The sequence below is a fragment of the Hyla sarda genome, chromosome 8 (genome assembly GCF_029499605.1).
Source record: "Hyla sarda isolate aHylSar1 chromosome 8, aHylSar1.hap1, whole genome shotgun sequence".
NCBI lineage: Eukaryota > Metazoa > Chordata > Amphibia > Anura > Hylidae > Hyla > Hyla sarda.
The window spans coordinates 28,282,466-28,296,773 of record NC_079196.1 but is presented as its reverse complement, the minus strand read 5'-3'; the positions used below and the strand labels follow the sequence as shown (position 1 = coordinate 28,296,773).

The following is a 14,308-nucleotide window of genomic DNA, read 5'->3' as shown; positions in this document are numbered from 1 at the left end:
GTTGTAGTTTTGCAACAGCTGGAGGCACCCTGGTTGGGAAACAATGGTTTATGTAGAGGACAGGAGCTTCTTCAGGGTCCTATACAGTATACACAGTGTCCCAAATGGAACCACCCTCACCTGGTGTCCAAAGGAGCAGCTAACCCTGGCACGGTCAAGGAGTAGTACAAAACATGTAATACCTCCCTGTACTGTAGGGGGCGCTACCGGACACCAGTCAGTGCATACACTTCTGTAATATAGGTGATTTACCAGTAAAATGCCCATTCTGTTTGGTCGGTTCTTCCGGCCATTGACACGTTTCACAGATCTGGACTGTCTGTAGTTGTTACGCCGAGCGCTCCGGGTCCCCGCTCCTCCCCGGAGCGCTCGCTTCACTCTCCCCGCGGCAGCGCTCCGGTCACGTCCTCTGACCCGGGGCGCTGCGATTCCGCTGCCAGCCGGGATGCGATTCGCGATGCGGGTAGCGCCCGCTCGCGATGCGCACCCCGGCTCCCCTACCTGACTCGCTCTCCGTCTGTTCTGTCCCGGCGCACGCGGCCCCGCTCCCTAGGGCGCGCGCGCGCCGGGTCTCTGCGATTTAAAGGGCCACTGCGCCGCTGATTGGCGCAGTGGTTCCAATTAGTGTGTTCACCTGTGCACTTCCCTATATCTCCTCACTTCCCCTGCACTCCCTTGCCGGATCTTGTTGCCTTAGTGCCAGTGAAAGCGTTCCTTGTGTGTTCCTTGCCTGTGTTTCCAGACCTTCTGCCGTTGCCCCTGACTACGATCCTTGCTGCCTGCCCCGACCTTCTGCTACGTCCGACCTTGCTTTTGCCTACTCCCTTGTACCGCGCCTATCTTCAGCAGCCAGAGAGGTGAGCCGTTGCTAGTGGATACGACCTGGTCACTACCGCCGCAGCAAGACCATCCCGCTTTGCGGCGGGCTCTGGTGAAAACCAGTAGTGGCTTAGAACCGGTCCACTAGCACGGTCCACGCCAATCCCTCTCTGGCACAGAGGATCCACTACCTGCCAGCCGGCATCGTGACAGTAGATCCGGCCATGGATCCCGCTGAAGTTCCTCTGCCAGTTGTCGCTGACCTCACCACGGTGGTCGCCCAGCAGTCACAACAGATAGCGCAACAAGGCCAACAGCTGTCTCAACTGACCGTTATGCTACAACAGTTACTACCACAGCTTCAGCAGTCATCTCCTCCGCCAGCTCCTGCACCTCCTCCGCAGCGAGTGGCCGCTCCTGGGATACGCTTATCCTTGCCGGATAAATTTGATGGGGACTCTAAGTTTTGCCGTGGCTTTCTTTCCCAATGTTCCCTGCATCTGGAGATGATGTAGGACCTGTTTCCCACTGAAAGGTCTAAGGTGGCTTTCGTAGTCAGCCTTCTGTCCGGAAAAGCCCTGTCATGGGCCACACCGCTCTGGGACCGCAATGACCCCGTCACTGCCTCTGTACACTCCTTCTTCTCGGAAATCCGAAGTGTCTTTGAGGAACCTGCCCGAGCCTCTTCTGCTGAGACTGCCCTGTTGAACCTGGTCCAGGGTAATTCTTCCGTTGGCGAGTATGCCGTACAATTCCGTACTCTTGCTTCAGAATTGTCCTGGAATAATGAGGCCCTCTGCGCGACCTTCAAAAAAGGCCTATCCAGCAACATTAAAGATGTTCTGGCCGCACGAGAAATTCCTGCTAATCTACATGAACTTATTCACCTAGCCACTCGCATTGACATGCGTTTTTCCGAAAGGCGTCAGGAACTCCGCCAAGATATGGACTCTGTTCGCACGAGGCGTTTCTTCTCCTCGGCTCCTCTCTCCTCTGGTCCCCTGCAATCTGTTCCTGTGCCTCCCGCCGTGGAGGCTATGCAGGTCGACCGGTCTCGCCTGACACCTCAAGAGAGGACACGACGCCGTATGGAGAACCTCTGCCTGTACTGTGCTAGTACCGAACACTTCCTGAGAGATTGTCCTATCCGTCCTCCCCGCCTGGAAAGACGTACGCTGACTCCGCACAAAGGTGAGACAGTCCTTGATGTCTACTCTGCTTCTCCACGTCTTACTGTGCCTGTGCGGATGTCTGCCTCTGCCTTCTCCTTCTCTACAGTGGCCTTCTTGGACTCTGGATCTGCAGGAAATTTTATTTTGGCCTCTCTCGTCAACAGGTTCAACATCCCGGTGACCAGTCTCGCCAGACCCCTCTACATCAATTGTGTAAATAATGAAAGATTGGACTGTTCCATACGTTTCCGCACGGAGCCCCTTCTTATGAGCATCGGATCTCATCATGAGAGGATTGAACTTTTGGTCCTCCCCAATTGCACCTCGGAAATTCTCCTTGGACTTCCCTGGCTTCAACTTCATTCCCCTACCCTGGATTGGTCCACTGGGGAGATCAAGAGTTGGGGGTCCTCTTGTTCCAAGAACTGTCTAAAACCGGTTCCCAGTAACCCTTGCCGTAACTCTGTGGTTCCTCCAGTAACCGGTCTCCCTAAGGCCTATATGGACTTCGCGGATGTTTTCTGCAAAAAACAAGCTGAGACTCTACCTCCTCACAGGCCTTATGATTGCCCTATCGACCTCCTCCCGGGCACTACTCCACCCCGGGGCAGAATTTATCCTCTCTCTGCCCCAGAGACTCTTGCCATGTCCGAATACGTCCAGGAGAATCTAAAAAAGGGCTTTATCCGTAAATCCTCCTCTCCTGCCGGAGCCGGATTTTTCTTTGTGTCCAAAAAAGATGGCTCCCTACGTCCTTGCATTGACTACCGCGGTCTTAATAAAATCACGGTTAAGAACCGCTACCCCTTACCCCTCATCTCTGAACTCTTTGATCGCCTCCAAGGTGCCCACATCTTCACTAAATTGGACTTAAGAGGCGCCTATAACCTCATCCGCATCAGAGAGGGGGACGAGTGGAAAACGGCATTTAACACCAGAGATGGACACTTTGAGTATCTGGTCATGCCCTTTGGACTGTGCAACGCCCCTGCCGTCTTCCAAGACTTTGTCAATGAAATTTTTCGTGATCTGTTATACTCCTGTGTTGTTGTATATCTGGACGATATCCTAATTTTTTCTGCCAATCTAGAAGAACACCGCCAGCATGTCCGTATGGTTCTTCAGAGACTTCGTGACAACCAACTCTATGCCAAAATTGAGAAATGTCTGTTTGAATGCCAATCTCTTCCTTTTCTAGGATATTTGGTCTCTGGCCAGGGACTACAGATGGATCCAGACAAACTCTCTGCCGTCTTAGATTGGCCACGCCCCTCCGGACTCCGTGCTATCCAACGCTTTTTGGGGTTCGCCAATTATTACAGGCAATTTATTCCACATTTTTCTACCATTGTGGCTCCTATCGTGGCTTTAACCAAAAAAAATGCTGATCCCAAGTCCTGGCCTCCTCAAGCAGAAGACGCCTTTAAACGACTCAAGTCTGCCTTTTCTTTGGCTCCCGTCCTCTCCAGACCTGACCCTTCCAAACCCTTCCTATTGGAGGTTGATGCCTCCTCAGTGGGAGCTGGAGCTGTTCTTCTACAAAAAAATTCTTCCGGGCATGCTGTCACTTGTGGTTTTTTCTCTAGGACCTTCTCTCCAGCGGAGAGGAACTACTCCATCGGGGATCGAGAGCTTCTAGCCATTAAATTAGCACTTGAGGAATGGAGGCATCTGCTGGAGGGATCAAGTTCTCCTGTTATTATCTACACCGACCACAAGAACCTCTCCTACCTCCAGTCTGCCCAACGGCTGAATCCTCGCCAGGCCCGGTGGTCTCTGTTCTTTGCCCGATTTAATTTTGAGATTCACTTTCGTCCTGCCGATAAGAACATTAGGGCCGATGCTCTCTCTCGTTCCTCGGATGCCTCGGAACTTGAACTCTCTCCGCAACACATCATTCCACCTGACTGCCTGATCTCCACTTCTCCTGCCTCCATCAGGCAGACTCCTCCAGGAAAGACCTTTGTTTCTCCTCGCCAACGCCTCGGAATCCTCAAATGGGGTCACTCCTCCCATCTCGCAGGTCATGCGGGTATCAAGAAATCTGTGCAACTCATCTCCCGCTTCTATTGGTGGCCGACTCTGGAGACGGATGTTGTGGACTTTGTGCGAGCCTGCACTATCTGTGCCCGGGATAAGACTCCTCGCCAGAAGCCCGCTGGTTTTCTTCATCCTCTGCCTGTCCCCGAACAGCCTTGGTCTCTGATTGGTATGGATTTTATTACTGATTTACCCCCTTCCCGTGGCAACACTGTTATTTGGGTGGTCGTTGATCGATTCTCCAAAATGGCACATTTCATCCCTCTTCCTGGTCTTCCTTCTGCGCCTCAGTTGGCTAAACAATTTTTTGTACACATTTTTCGTCTTCACGGGTTGCCTACGCAGATTGTCTCGGATAGAGGCGTCCAATTCGTGTCTAAATTCTGGAGGGCTCTCTGTAAACAACTCAAGATTAAATTAAATTTTTCTTCTGCATATCATCCCCAGTCCAATGGACAAGTAGAAAGGATTAACCAGATCTTGGGTGATTATTTGCGACATTTTGTTTCCTCCCGCCAGGATGACTGGGCAGATCTCCTCCCATGGGCCGAATTCTCGTATAACTTCAGGGTCTCTGAGTCTTCCTCCAAATCCCCATTTTTCGTGGTGTACGGCCGTCACCCTCTTCCCCCCCTCCCTACTCCCTTGCCCTCTGGTCTGCCCGCTGTGGATGAAATTTCTCGTGACCTTTCCATCATATGGAGAGAGACCCAAAATTCTCTCTTACAGGCTTCATCACGCATGAAGAAGTTCGCGGATAAGAAAAGAAGAGCTCCCCCCGTTTTTTCCCCTGGAGACAAGGTATGGCTCTCCGCTAAATATGTCCGCTTCCGTGTCCCTAGCTACAAGTTGGGACCACGCTATCTTGGTCCTTTCAAAATTTTGTGTCAAATTAATCCTGTCTCTTATAAACTTCTTCTTCCTCCCTCTCTTCGTATCCCTAATGCCTTTCACGTCTCTCTTCTCAAACCACTCATCCTCAACCGTTTTTCTCCCAAATCTGTTCCTCCCTCTCCTGTTTCCGGCTCCTCGGACATCTTCTCGGTCAAAGAAATTTTAGCTGCCAAAAAGGTCAGAGGGAAAAATTTTTTTTTAGTGGACTGGGAGGGTTGTGGTCCTGAAGAGAGATCCTGGGAACCTGAGGACAACATCCTAGACAAAAGTCTGCTCCTCAGGTTCTCAGGCTCTAAGAAGAGGGGGAGACCCAAGGGGGGGGGTACTGTTACGCCGAGCGCTCCGGGTCCCCGCTCCTCCCCGGAGCGCTCGCTTCACTCTCCCCGCGGCAGCGCTCCGGTCACGTCCTCTGACCCGGGGCGCTGCGATTCCGCTGCCAGCCGGGATGCGATTCGCGATGCGGGTAGCGCCCGCTCGCGATGCGCACCCCGGCTCCCCTACCTGACTCGCTCTCCGTCTGTTCTGTCCCGGCGCGCGCGGCCCCGCTCCCTAGGGCGCGCGCGCGCCGGGTCTCTGCGATTTAAAGGGCCACTGCGCCGCTGATTGGCGCAGTGGTTCCAATTAGTGTGTTCACCTGTGCACTTCCCTATATCTCCTCACTTCCCCTGCACTCCCTTGCCGGATCTTGTTGCCTTAGTGCCAGTGAAAGCGTTCCTTGTGTGTTCCTTGCCTGTGTTTCCAGACCTTCTGCCGTTGCCCCTGACTACGATCCTTGCTGCCTGCCCCGACCTTCTGCTACGTCCGACCTTGCTTTTGCCTACTCCCTTGTACCGCGCCTATCTTCAGCAGCCAGAGAGGTGAGCCGTTGCTAGTGGATACGACCTGGTCACTACCGCCGCAGCAAGACCATCCCGCTTTGCGGCGGGCTCTGGTGAAAACCAGTAGTGGCTTAGAACCGGTCCACTAGCACGGTCCACGCCAATCCCTCTCTGGCACAGAGGATCCACTACCTGCCAGCCGGCATCGTGACAGTAGTATTGTATGTTGAGCCTGGTTTCAAGTTACAATGGTCCAGAAAAGACCATTGTATGTTGAAACTATTGTTTGTTGAGGCCATTGTAAGTTGAGGGATCACTGTACTGGGATAATCGATTCAACAATGTTATATCACATAATATATATAACAGTATAGGAGCAATCTATTCGGTGATGTCACAGAACAGGGATAATTTACTCCGTGATGTTACGTTACATAAATTATGCAAACAGCAATGTCACAAAAAAGTATGGATCACTCTATGATATCATAGTGTAGGAATAATACACACAAAACAGGTCACCATCTACCTGTAACCTCTCATTATCGTAAAGAAATGAGGCCTATGATATCAAAATAGGTACAACACACACATCAGGAGATTTATTATTCGTGTAAAATTTTGCACAAATAAATTTTTTTTTTTGTGTTTTTTTCCCCCCGGTGGGGTTACTGTATAATAGATAAAAAGATATCGCACTCACAGCATGATAAATATTTAATAAAAACATTTTCTTAAAGGATGTGAAACCATCTACGCCACCTAGGAAGAGGATTGTACAATTTTTGTGAATATAATAAATGTAAACAATCTATTTGTGCCAGTGCACACAGCCTCCCAAGCTGAAAAGATGGCATAAATGTGCAAAAACAATGATATAGTGATGTCACAGTATATGTATAAGATAACAAGTGATGTCACAGTATATGTATAAGGCAACAAGTGATGTCACAGTATATGTATAAGATAACAAGTGATGTCACAGTATATGTATAAGGTAACAAGGGATGTCACAGTATATGTATAAGGTAACAAGTGATGTCACAGTATATGTATAAGGTGACAAGTGATGTCACAGTATATGTATAAGGTAACAAGTGATGTCACAGTATATGTATAAGGTGACAAGTGATGTCACTGTATATGTATAAGGTAACAAGTGATGTCACAGTATATGTATAAGGTAACAAGTGATGTCACAGTATATGAATAAGATAACAAGTGACGTCACAGTATATGTATAAGGTAACACGTGATGTCACAGTATATGTATAAGATAACAAGTGATGTCACAGTATATGTATAAGATAACAAGTGATGTCACAGTATATGTATAAGGTAACAAGTGATGTCACAGTATATGTATAAGGTAACAAGTGATGTCACAGTATATGTATAAGATAACAAGTGGTGTCACAGTATATGTCTAAGATAACAAGTGATGTCACAGTATATGTATAAGGTAGCAAGTGATGTCCCAGTATATGTATAAGATAAAAAAGTGATGTCACAGTATATGTATAAGGTAACAAGTGATGTCACAGTATATGTATAAGGTAACAAGTGATGTCACAGTATATGTTTAAGATAACGAGTGATGTCACAGTATATGTATAAGATAACAAGTGATGTCACAGTATATGTATAAGGTAACAAGTGATGTCACAGTATATGTATAAGATAACAAGTGATGTCACAGTATATGAATAAGACAACAAGTGATGTCACAGTATATGTATAAGATAACAAGTGATGTCACAGTATATGTATAAGGTAACAAGTGATGTCACAGTATATGTATAAGGTAACAAGTGATGTCACAGTACAGTCATAATACACACTGCAAGGGATTTTCCCACTGAGAAATTGATGAGGAATCTACCGTGTTTCCCCGAAAATTACACCCTACACCGAAAATAAGCCCTAGCTGGATATAAGCCCTACCCCCGAAAATAAGACCTAGGCCAATCTGCGGACCTCCAGATGTTGCAAAACTACAACTCCCAGCATGCCCGGACAGCCGTTGGCTGTCCGTGCATGCTGGGAGTTGTAGTTTTGCAACATCTGGAGGTCTACAGGTAGAAGACCACTGATGTAGGCAATGCCCGGGCTGCAAATATTAAAAAACAAACTTTAACTTACCTTCGTCCTCCGTTCCCCCGTTGCTAAGGAACCGGCCTCACTGTTCTCCGCTGCTCTTGCTGCTCTCTGGTGTTGTGACTAGAGATGAGCGAACTTACAGTAAATTCGATTCGTCATCAACTTCTCGGCTCGGCAGTTGATGACTTTTCCTGCATAAATTAGTTCAGCTTTCAGGTGCTCCGGTGGGCTAGAAAAGGTGGATACAGTCCTAGGAAAGAGTCTCCAGCCCACCGGAGCACCTGAAAGCTGAACTAATTTATGCAGGATAAGTCATCAACTGCCGAGCCGAGAAGTTTGTGACAAATCGAATTTACTGTAAGTTCGCTCATCTCTAGTTGTGACGTCTCAGAGCCTTCAGCCTATCACCGGCCGCAGCGATGTCCCGCCTTGGCCAATGATAGGCTGAGCGCATTGTCATGTAAGGAGTTGGCCGGCTTCTTACATGACAGTTGGCTCAGCCTATCATCGGCAGGGGCGGGACATCACTGCGGCCGGTGATAGGCTGAAGGCTCTGTGACGTTCCATCCCCAGGACCGCAGCAAGAACAGCGGAGGGACCATGAGGCCGGTTCCTTAGCAACGCAAGAGCGGAGGACGAAGGTAAGTTAAAGTTTATTTTTTAATATTTGCAGCCCGGGCACAGGAATACTTAAAGGGGTATTCCAGGCAAAAACTTTTTTATATATATCAACTGGCCTCAGAAAGTTAAACAGATTTGTAAATTACTTCTATTAAAAAAATCTTAATCCTTTCAGTACTTATGAGCTTCTGAAGCTAAGGTTGTTCTTTTCTGTCTAAATCCTCTCTGATGACACGTGTCTCGGGAAACTCCCAGTTTAGAAGAGGTTTTCTATGGGGATTTGCTTCTAAACTGGGCGTTTCCCGAGACACGTGTCATCAGAGAGGGTTTAGACAGAAAAGAACAACCTTAACTTCAGAAGCTCATAAGAACTGAAAGGATTAAGATTTTTTAATAGAAGTAATTTCCAAATCTGTTTAACTTTCTGGAGCCAGTTGATATATATAAAAAAGTTTTTGCCTGGAATACCCCTTTAACTGCTCTTTTGGCGCAAAGGTATTGGCGCATGTTTTAGAAGTATGGAGGTGTGTGCTACATAAAAAACATTCAGGTGTATATGTGGGCCCTTCATGCTCAAGCTACTTTACAAGTACAGCGCAGCGGCTGATAATTATTGGGAGGGGGGGGGGAGAGAAGCAGCACTCGCGGGTGACATACGGTACGATTAGCCCCCCGATGTGGGGTGCAGTGCTGGGCTGCGGCCATCACATGTAAGTAAATAAGCCCTACCCTGAAAATAAGCCCTAATGTGTTTTGGGTGACTAAAATTAATATAACACCTGGTTTTATTTTCGGAGAAACACGGGTACTTGTGTAATTCCACAACAGTATTCCGTTCTAAGGCCGCGTTCACGCAACAGAAATTCTGCATCTCAAGTCTGTGTATTCTGCATGTCTGTATCAAGTCTGTGTATTCTGCATGTCCGCATCAAGTCTGTGTATTCTGCATGTCCGCATCAAGTCTGTGTATTATGCATGTCCGCATCAAGTCTGTGTATTCTGCATGTCCGCATCAAGTCTGTGTATTCTGCATGTCCGCATCAAGTCTGTGTATTCTGCATGTCCGCATTAAGTCTGTGTATTCTGCATGTCCGCATCAAGTCTGTGTATTTTGCATGTCCGCATCAAGTGTGTGTATTCTGCATGTCCGCATCAAGTCTGTGTATTCTGCATGTCCGCATCAAGTCTGTGTATTCTGCATGTCCGCATCAAGTCTGTGTATTCTGCATGTCCGCATCAAGTCTGTGTATTCTGCATATCCGCATCAAGTCTGTGTATTCTGCATGTCCGCATCAAGTCTGTGTATTCTGCATGTCCGCATCAAGTCTGTGTATTCTGCATGTCCGCATCAAGTCTGTGTATTCTGCATGTCCGCATCAAGTCTGTGTATTCTCCATGTCCGCATCAAGTCTGTGTATTCTGCATGTCCGCATCAAGTCTGTGTATTCTGCATGTCCGCATCAAGTCTGTGTATTCTGCATGTCCGCATCAAGTCTGTTTCCACATTTGTTTTTGCAGAATTCCATATCTTTTTTCCGCATTTGTGGAATTGATGCAGAATTGATGCTGCGGAATCCGTATGCTTTCTGCATGATTCTGCACCACAGTTAAAAAGATGAAAAATACATGCGGAATTCTGAACGATTTCCGGAATTTCCTTACCAATTCCCCACAAATTTAATACCCATTGACTTCAAAGGGATTCCGCAGCCGAAGTCTGGAAAAATATAAGAACAGACTTGTATTTTTACGGACTGCGGAAAACGGGAATTCTGCATCAAACATTCCGCAGCAGAAATTCTGCTCTGTTAATGACCTTGCGGAATCCCATTAAAGTGAATAGGAAACATATTAATGCAGAATTCTGTGCATAATTTCCGTTGTGTGAATGCGGCCTTATTCCACCTTGAATGAAAGTTCCATTGACTTTGACTCTTTCCGACACTCTGTTTACACAGAAATATTTTGGCAGATGAAATTTCGATGCCGAATCATACTCTGCCAGAAGACTTAAAGGGAGTATCTGTCCCGCTTGTAAGCAGGCCGAGCGCACCACATAGACAGCGCACCCCAGTAGTAAGGTGATTACATGAGGATGAGGTTTGTTACAGTGTTTCACCCCAGTAGTAAGGAGATTACATGGGGAGGGGATTTGTTACAGTGTGTTACCCCAGTAGTAAGGGGATTACACGAGGAGGAGGTTTGTTACAGTGTGACACCCCAGCAGTAAGGAGATTACATGAGGATGAGGTTTGTTACAGAGTGTCACCCCAGTAGTAAGGGGATTACACGAGGAGGAGGTTTGTTACAGTGTGACACCCCAGCAGTAAGGAGATTACATGAGGAGGAGGTTTGTTACAGTTTGTCACCCCAGTAGTAAGGAGATTACATGAGGAGGAGGTTTGTTACAGTGTGTCACCCCAGTAGTAAGGAGATTACATGGGGAGGGGGTTTGTTACAGTGTGTCACCCCAGTAGTAGGGAGATTACATAAAGAGGAGGTTTGTTACAGTGTGTCACCCCAGTAGTAAAGTGATTACATGAGGAGGAGGTTTGTTACAGTGTGTCATCCCAGTAGTAAGGTGATTACATGAGGAGGGGGTTTGTTACAGTGTGTCACCCAAGTAGTAAGGAGATTATATAAAGAGGAGGTGTGTTACAGTGTGTCACCCCAGTAGTAAGGAGATTACATGAGGAAGGAGTTTGTTACAGTGTGTTACCCCAGTAGTAAGGATATTACTTGAGGAGGAGGTTTGTTACAGTGTGTCATCCCAGTAGTAAGGAGATTACATGAGGAGGTTTGTTACAGTGTGTCATCCCAGTAGTAAGGAGATTACATGATGAGGAGGTTTGTTACAGTGTGTTTCCCCAGTAGTAAGGAGATTACATCTGTACATCGCGGTATGTTTGGCAAATACATTTAACTTAATTTAAGACCGAGTCTCCCGATTGGTGGATCGCGCTATACCTACCTGGTATTTTCTTCCATTACTTCTGCATCCCAGTAGTAAGGAGATTACATGAGGAGGAAGTTTGTTACAGTGTGTCACCCCAGTAGTAAGGAGATTACATGAGGAGGAGGTTTGTTACAGTGTGTCACCCCAGTAGTAAGGAGATTACATGAGGAGGAGGTTTGTTACAGTGTGTCACCCCTGTAGTAATGAGATTACATGAGGAGCAGGTTTGTTACAGTGTGTCACCCCAGTAGTAAGGAGATTACATGAGGAGCAGGTTTGTTACATTGTGTCAGCCCAGTAGTAAGGAGATTAGAGGCGTGGCTTGTCCCTCGTTTCTCTCAGCAATAGTTGGGAGGTATCGCTTCTCGGCCTTTTGGCTAAGATCAAGTGTAGTATCTGTTCTTATCAGTTTTCATGCCGGTGGCAAACTACGCCGGTATGGGGCTGGTGGGGATGGGTGCTGCATGGAGGATGCAGGTGTACCAGGGCGTTCCGGGGCTGGTTCTGAGGAATCAGCTCGATGGCTGCCCCGATGTGACCTGTTCCCTCAGGGTCTTGCCATGAGGCTGAGAGGGTCTAGAGACGAGGTACTTTTGTGCCTCGGGGAGTGGTGACCCTGAGGTGCTGAAACTCACTGGGAGGATGGGCTCACTGAGTTGAAGCACGGGCACCATAATCTCTTCACCTTGTGGCACTCACCTCTTGATTCCCGGCCTTCTGGCTAGGATCAGAGAAATTTTTATAGATCCAGCCGGATGTCCGGGCAGTATATCTGCACATATTCACTTATTTCTTTCTTTTTGTCTCACTGTGTCACTTTTTGCGTGTTGTGTGTTCACAGGATTTGTCAGGATGCGGTAGCCCTTCTGGGTGTCCCTCCTGGCGGTCTAGGGGAGGTGTATGTGGCCATTAGGTTCCGCACCTCCCTGCAAACACCCCGGGTACTCCTGCTTTGGCAGGGTACCTACCGTTATCAGCTCTGCGGGCAGATACCATGGCTAACGCCAAGGGGGATGCCGGGAGCATTTGTGTTCCTCTAGTAGCTTCGGCGAAAAGGGACATCGAACCTGGAACCTCGCAGGTACCTTTTGGTCCGGAGGCGAAGGGTAAGGTTTGTTGGGGGGCCTCTCTCCTATCGGAGAAGGGCTTGCGATAGACCACATCCTCTGTGCACGTTTTTTTAGTGTAACACGTTTGCACTTTTTCTTGCACTTTGGGTGAATCGAGAGCACGTTCCTCGGCTAATAAAAAAAAAAAAAAAAATTTCACTGAAACAGGTAAGCACAGGGTATACACAAGGACCTCTACATTACTCTCTAATAATAGTCTATACTAATCTATTTAAGCAAAAAAGAAATAAATAAATAATAAGAATGATTTCAGAGTGCTACCTTTAGGAAAGGGCGAATATTTATTGTAACTTTCGCTCTAATTTAAACATCCTTGTAAATGAGAGCGGCATCAAATTGAATATGCCAAGATGCAAATGTTTTTTATTCACACTTTATCACAATTTGTTGTATCCATAGACAATTGTGTCAGAAGCAGTGTACAGTATAATTTGCATATGTAACACATTCTGCTATTTGATGCAAATGTCCCTGGATAAAGCGGAGTGTTATATATTTAGAGCCAACTCCAATGTGATTCCGTTATATTTAGAGCATTGTTCAATGCCGGGATGATTGAATAGTGGAGGATTTTATTTTTACTCAATGATGTAATTCATTTACTATCCTATATATTTGTACTTATTCTGCTCATACTTATAATAATATATATGACTGGGGGAAGAAGGGGTACTCCAGTGGAAAATATATATACCATATTTTTCGCCCTATAGGACGCACCGGCGTATAAGACGCACCCTATTTTTCGGTGCAAAATCTAAAAAATTTAAGATTTTAAACCCAATAGTGGTCTTCAACCTGCGGACCTCCAGATGTTCCAAAACTACAACTCCCAGCATGCCCGGACAGCCGTTGGCTATCCGGGCATGCTGGGAGTTGTAGTTTTGCAACATCTGGAGGTCCACAGATTGAAGACCACTGCATAGGAGGTAGTACTCATGTGTCCCCGCCGCTCCGGACCCGTCACCGCTGCCCTGGATGTCGCTCCATCGCTGTCGCCGTGTCCCCGTTGCTCTGCTGCCGGCCTGCTGCGGAACATCTCTCCTGCCGGCCGGGTATCCTCGCTCTCCGTCGCCGTCATCACGTCGTTACGCACGCCGACGCACGTACGCGACGACGTGATGACGAGGAAGGAGAGCGCTGGCCATACAGGGGATCCCTGAACGGAGAAGACACCGAGGAGGCAGGTAAGGTCCCTCCCGGTGTCCTGTAAGCACTAACCCGGCTATTCAGTCGGGCTGTTCGGAACCGCCGCGGTGAAATCGCGGCGGTCCCGAACAGCCCGACTGAACAGCTGGGTTAGTGTCTCTTTCCCTTCAGACACGGCGGTCAGCTTTGATCGCTGCGTCTGAAGGGTTAATACAGGGCATCACCGCGATCGGTGATGTCCTGTAGTAGCCGCGGGTCCCGGCCGTTGATAGCCGCAGGGACCGCCGCGATAGGGGTGTATTCCCCGTATAAGACGCACCGACTTTTTCCTCCCAGTTTTGGGAAAGAAAAAGTGCGTCTTATATGGCGAAAAATACGGTATATATTTTTTTCCTTTTCAAATCAACTGGTGCCAGAAAGTTAAACAGATTTGCAAATTACTTTTATTTTAAAATCTTAACCCTTCAAGTAATTATCAGCTGCTTTATACTACAGAGGAAGTTGCGTAGTTATTTCCAGTCTGACCCCAGTGCTCTCTGCTGAAACCTCTGTCCATGTCAAGAACTGTCCAGAGTCGGAGCAAATCCCCATAGCAAACCTCTCCTGCTC

The 14,308-nt window shown here is 47.6% G+C and overlaps 1 protein-coding gene and 1 non-coding gene across 3 annotated transcripts in view; one reads left to right on the top strand and one right to left on the bottom strand.

Annotated features, from left to right (window-relative positions):
• ARHGAP15 (Rho GTPase activating protein 15) overlaps window positions 1–14,308 on the bottom strand; it is a 788,583-nt gene that overhangs the window by 250,554 nt on the left and 523,721 nt on the right. The gene's annotated exons all lie outside the window — the stretch shown is intronic.
• Window positions 11,778–11,964, top strand: LOC130290024 (U2 spliceosomal RNA). The gene has a single exon (XR_008847492.1). It is a non-coding gene; the product is annotated as a U2 spliceosomal RNA (small nuclear RNA).